Genomic DNA, 6,812 nt, shown 5'->3' with positions numbered 1-6,812 from the left:
GTTTGTAGATGGAGCTTGTGTTTTTCGCATCTGTGTATAAAAAGAAAACATGTGGTTTTATTCCTCTTGCATTTCTTTTTTCCTTAATTTCAGCCAGACGACCTGGTCTTGAGTTGAGAGGAATCCTTAGATTCATAGTATAGCCCTGGGGATCATTAGGCTGGCCCGTAGGTTCTTACGTGCTCGGTCGATGTGACCTTTTAGTATAAGCCGGCTACAACGACTCTTATGCTTTTGCTCTTAGGTAGATTTAGCTAACTTTTTTGGGTTTAGTCTCCGAATCGGGTTTCGACTCGAGCTCATTCGACCCTCAAGTTTTGAATTTAGAGCTGGCCCTTAGGCTCTTACGCGCTGGGTCGGTACGACTTTTTATGGGGGCTGGCGACAATGGCTCTTACGCCTTGGGTCGATGCGACCTTTTATGTGGGCTGGCGAAAATGGCTCCTACGCCTTGGGTCGATGCGACCTTTTATGTGGGCTGGCGATAATGGCTCTTACGCCTTGGGTCGAAGCGACGTTTTATGTGGGCTGGCGACAATGGCTCTTACGCCTTGGGTCGATGCAACCTTTTATGTAGGCTTTATATTTCCGCCGATAAGGATTTTTTGAAAGTGTTTGCCTGAGTCTTCGACGGTTTAATAAAAAACCTCGATTGCGAGTCTTTATATGGCGATGATTGAGCACCTCGGGAGGTTTGGCTCGGAGGCTGAGTATCTCGAAATCAGTATTTAGGAGCTGACATGGTCGAAGCTCTTTTGCCTATGTCGAGGTAGCCTGTTTAACCGGTTCTTTTTGAAGTAGATTCGAAGTAATTGAAGGCCTGTGATTTTGTAGCGACGGTCGAGCATCCTCGAATTGCGTTACTTTGGCTGGTACAGCCTTGTGACCGTAGCCATTTGTGTTGGGCCGGAGTCATTTAGTCTCGAGTGAATTAGTTTCGGCATCTATATCGAGGGTATGCCTTTTAGGGGTCTTACAAGTTCGATATATAGCCTTAACTTTGAGATCGGGTTTATGCCTTTAGTAGGTCTTACAAGTTTTTCATGCCTTTGAGGTCTTACAGTTTTGGATACTTGGTACAAGTACGGTTCATGCCTTGCTTGATGTCTGTCACGACCCAAAAATCCCTCTGAAGGAGTCGTGATGGCACCTAGTCTCTAAACTAGGTAAGCCTAACATTAACTGAGATAATATGTATATTTGCTAACCTTAATCTGAATAACTCTTAACAATTTACAATTCCCAAAACCGGTGGTACAAGTCACAAGCCTATCTAAGAGTAATTTCACAAAATAATATACCACTGCCCCGAAACAAAGGAGCAAATGGAAGTAAATACAAATGAAGGTGACTCCGAGACCTACGAACGCTGTAGCAGGTTTACCTTGAGTCTCCACCGCGATGACCCGCAGAGCAACTATCAATCCACCTGGATCTGTACACAAAAATGTACAGAAGTGTAGTATCAGCACAACCGACCCCAAGTGCTGGTAAGTGCCTAGCCTAACCTCGGCGAAGTAGTGACGAGGTTAGGACCAGGCTACCAAATAAACCTGTGCAATATAGCGTACAAAATAATAGGAAGCAGATAATAATGGGGGCAACAATGATCAACCAGTGATATAAATAGTAGGCAACGAGAACATCATAAATGTTTCTCAACAAATAATAAATACAAGTGCAATCAATTAATCAAGTCCTTCAAATATAAATCTTTCGCCTATGAATCCTTCAAGTAATAATCTCTAAGATAATATGCTTTTCAATAAATATATCTCTAATATACTTCCTTTCGAGTAAAGATCACCTTGTGATGCCTCATTTCAAAATCATAAATAATATAGATCTCAGCCTACTTTCACATTTTCATGGTACCTCGTGCCTATATTTATATCACAATCGCACGGACAACTCACGTGCCATTTAAATAACACCATAATAATTTCCCCGGCACCTTGTGCCCACATATTTCTGTCTCACATTGCACAATAATATTCTCATATTACTCAGTTCATAGGTTCCATACCCAATACAATTAAGAATGTTCAAGGAGCCTCATTCACTTAACATAAAGTAGAGTACAATTCCCAACTCAATTAGGATATCAACAAGAAAAGATGAAGATATTTTTAGAAATCATTTGATAAAGAAAATACCCTTTTCAATTAAAGTACAATATCGAATGAATCATTACCTTTAATACGAGAAATCAATAAATCAAAATATAGTAGAAATTCCTTTTTAAGTAAAGTACAACCTCAAACGGTTTAAGGAAAATTTAGTTGAGAAATCCATTGAGTTAAAAATGTAAGAATTGTTGAAATTTGAAGTATTGAAATCTATATATAAATGCGGCGAGGTATTGAAAGCAATACGGGTTCCACCACAAAAGGATCACAGCAGTAAGGAAAATTTTGAACCATTAAAACACTTGAATTGATAAAAACAATTAAACACAGCAAACAGAAAGTGCACGGCCTCACCCTTCGTACTTTTACTCACGTCCTCACCATAAGAATCAAAACTCACTTTTATTTTTTCTTGTTGCGGCGTGCAACCCGATCCAACCATCTAATATTGTTACGGCGTGCAACCCGATCCATTTAATATTGTTGCAGCGTGCAACCCGATCCATTTAATATTGTTGCGGCGTGCAACCCGATCCATTTAATATTGTTGCCAACACTAATCACAAAAGAATCCCGGCAAGGAAACAATACAGAAACAACCATATCCCGGCAAGGGAGACAATATCATAAACAATAACATCCCGGCAAGGGAGACAATATCATAAACAATAACATCCCGGTAAGGGAGACAATATCATAAGCAATAACATCCCGGCAAGGGAGACAATATCATAAACAATAACATCCCGGCAAGGGAACAATAGTATAACAATAATATCCCGGCAAGGGAATAACGTCCCGACAAGGGAACCAACAGTAGGGATTAAATATGTCCCGGCAAAGGAATCAGCTATAACCAAACTTGTACCGATAATTAACTTCACAATGAAACCTCAACTTGAGCTAACGCTCTACCATGTTCAACAATTAAATTCTCAACTTGAGCCAACGCTCTACCATGTTCAATTAACAATAATACTTCCACAAGTCATATTCCCCAATAGAATTTATCATATAGAGCATATACAATACGAAACAGAGTCACATTAATTGAAGTATAAGACTCACGGGCATGCTTGACACCAACGTATAGATACTCGTCACCATGCCTATACATTGTACTCAACAAATAACATATAACAAATAGGACACAACTTCTAATCCCTCAAGCTAAGGTTAGACCAAACACTTACCTTGCTTTGCTACCAATTCAAAATTCCAACAAGCCTTTGCCTCGCGAATTCGTCCGAAGCTTCAAATCTAGTCATAATAATTCAAAATACTCAACACGAATCGTAGGAACTAATTCCATATGAATTTACACATTTTCCGAATTAAAATCCGAAATTTAGCTCAAAATTGCTCGTGGGGCCCACGTTTCGGAACCCGACGAAACTCATAAAATCCGACAACCCATTCCGATACGAGTTCCACCATGCAAAAATTATCGAATTCCGATGTCAAATGGACCTTCAAATCCTAAATTTTCATTTTTTGGAAAGTTTTACAAAAACTACAATTTCTTTCATCCGAAATAAACGATGAATATTGATATAGATTTATGAAGTGTAATCACTTCCGGATATAGAGCACTTACCCAAGTCGAAATCGTGAAAAACCCCTTTGAAATCACCCAAATCCATTACCCGCCTTCAGTAAATCAATGATAACTTTTTGTACAAATGTCCAATTGATGAGCGGTTTGAAACATTAAAAACTAGATTCAAAGACCTTTGATTTGATAGGTTACGCACCACATAAAACCTTATATATATGTAGATATGCTCGTCCAAAGTGAGGTCTTGTGCGTACTCATTTGCAACTTTAGTCTATTATGAAATTTTCCAACTTGGCTTAGACTTAGGACTTTCCTTAGACCCCATATATCTTATAGTATACCTCGTACACTTGCTATCATATCTAATTGGTATCCATCATGGTAATAGACCTCTTCCACATATAAGATAATATAATTAGAACACGTCAACTTATTTATTTCGCCAAAATGCGTTGAATTGTCCTATGGACTTCCAAATCCATATTCGGACACACGTCTAAGTACGAAATCACCATACAAAGCTATTGACATCATTAAAATTCCATTTCAGGGTCGTTTGCTCAAAAGTCAACTCTCCGGTCAACTCTTTCCATTTGAGCTTCAAAAATAAGATTTTGATTTTTCTTTAAATTTAACTCCGAGTCTTACGAAAACCAAACTTGACCATACATGCAGGTCATAATGTGTATTACAAAGCTTCTCGGGGTCTTAAGCAGTGAACGAGATGCAAATTCTTAAAACAAAAATTCGGGTCGTTACAAGGTCTTACAGATATTGTCGCTTGGTACAAACGTGGTTCATGCCTTTCTTGAGGTCTTACAGATATTGTTTCGCTTGGTACAAGCGTGGTTCATGCCTTGCTTGAGGTCTTACAAATATTTTCGCTTAGTACAAACGTGTTTCATGCGTTGCTTGAGGTCTTACAGATATTGTTGTTGCCTTATACAGGTCTTACGAGATCGAGGCTGCCCATTTGGGGTCTTATGGCTTCGGATTTTTGATAAGTCGATGGAGATGGCGATTGACGGCAGTCCCCGAGTTATCGAGGATTTCTCGGCTCGGGAGCCATTGCGATGGAGATGGCGATTGATAGTAGTCCCCGAGTTATCGAGGATTTCTTGGCTCGGGAGCCATTACTTGCAAACTTGGTATTGCCTCATTGAGGGCTTACGATTCCGGAGTTTCCGACCCGGGGGTCATGTGGACTCGAGTTTTCGATGCCAGTCCCCGAGTGTTCGGGATATTTTTGACAAAGGAGCCATTTTTGCAAAAATACCGAGTCTCTTTTGAAGCGTGAAGTGCTTTGATGGAAAGTATTCTTCGATTACTTGGTACAAGTATACATATTTTTGGTGTCAGGGGCCTGGTTATTCTATACGGACACGGTTCGTTCGACCGTTTGGCCCGGTACATCATTTTCCTATCGAGACCCCTATTTGGCGTATCTTGGCTTCTCCGAGTAGGTGACCTTATGGGGGGGGGGGGGGGAGATGCCCCTCAGTATTCGAGGTTGATTGCAAAAGAAGCCATGAATACTTTGTTGAGTCTTCCTTAGGTAGCATATGGATGTTGCCTCATTAAAAATCTTGCCGGTAAAACCCTTTTTGAGATAAAAACTCGGTCGAAGGAAAAGAGTGAAACACATGCTTTTGAAACCTAAGGCCTTTGAATTGGAGAGTGCTTTGGCCATTTCGATCGAATACCTCAGGTTAGCGTAGAGTAAAATTGAAAGAAAAGGGAAACGGTCGTACCTTAGTGTAGAATGTGTCGGCGATGTTTCGAGCCCTGATATGTTTCAGTCACTTGTGATGAGGATGCAGTACGGTCTTCTGCTTTGTTTAGTCGGACTTAACAGAAGACGTAGTTTGCTATCACTATTTTACTGTTTGATAATCCTTTGGCTCCTTCGAGGGTGGAGGCACTGGTGTCGGCATTACATCATTTACTGTGAACATTTCACTTGTCTCTATTCCCCGTAGACGGTTTTAATCCCCTCTTTTGTCGGGAATTTCATCATTTGATGGAGGGTGGACGGTGGACGGTACCGCTCTCATGCAGTGTATCCATGGCCTTTTGAGCAAGGCGTTATACCTCATTTCTCCTTCGATGACATGGAATTTGGCATTTTGGGTTGTGCCGGCCACGTTGACTGGGAGGGTGATTTCCCCTTTTGTTGTTTCGCTCGCCATGTTGAATCCGTTGAGGACTCATGAGGCGAGCACAATTTGGTTGAGCAACCCGAGCTGCTCTACCACTCTCGACCTGATAATATTGGCCGAGCTACCTGTATCCACGAGTACACGTTTAATTTGAAATGTATTTACAAGGAAATAGATTACTAGTGCGTCGTTGTGAGGTTGAGATAAGGTCTTGATGTCCTCGTCGCTGAATGTGAGGGCATCCTCGGGTATGTAACCCCGAGTTCGTTTTTCTCTGGTGATGGATATTTTTGTTCTTCTCATCATGGGCGCCTGTGGGGCATCGATGCCTCTTAAGATCACGTGGATGACATGTTGTGGCTCATTCGTTTCGTTCTTCTTAGCCGCCTCTCTTTCCCGGAACTGAGTTTTGGCCCGGTCGCTTAGGAATTCTCGGAGGTGACTTTTATTGAGTAGACTGGCTACTTCTTCTCGGAGTTGGTGGCAATCCTAGTCCAGTGGCCGTGCGTATTGTGAAATTCACACACTAAGATTCCTTTGCGAAGGATCTGATTGTATAGGCCTGGGCCACCTGGCGTCTCTGATTTTACTGATGGCGAACACGATGTTTGATACGTCGACGTTGAAGTTGTATTCTAACAAGCGAGGTGCCTCCGTTGGCCCTGTGTGCCTATCAAACCCGGCTCTATTGACGAGTACCCGAGGATTCTGTCTTCGGTCCATCCTTCGGTAATTGCGGGGTATGTTGCGCCTCGGGGTGTTTGTCCTGTCTTCAATGTTGGCTGGTACCTTTCTTTGTTTGGTTTTGGCTCCTTTGCCAGAAGCCTTCTTGGGTACACCGAGCCCGAGGGCCCCCCTAGTTGGTCTTCCTCGACCTTGATTTTTGACTGGTATCGGTTGTGAACGTCTGACCAGGTCACGGCGGGATATTCAACCAGATTCTATTTCAACTGCTTCGAAGACACC

Source organism: Nicotiana attenuata, chromosome 5 (genome assembly GCF_001879085.1).
Source record: "Nicotiana attenuata strain UT chromosome 5, NIATTr2, whole genome shotgun sequence".
In the NCBI taxonomy this organism is placed as follows: Eukaryota; Viridiplantae; Streptophyta; class Magnoliopsida; order Solanales; family Solanaceae; genus Nicotiana; species Nicotiana attenuata.
Note: the sequence above shows the minus strand (reverse complement) of the source record.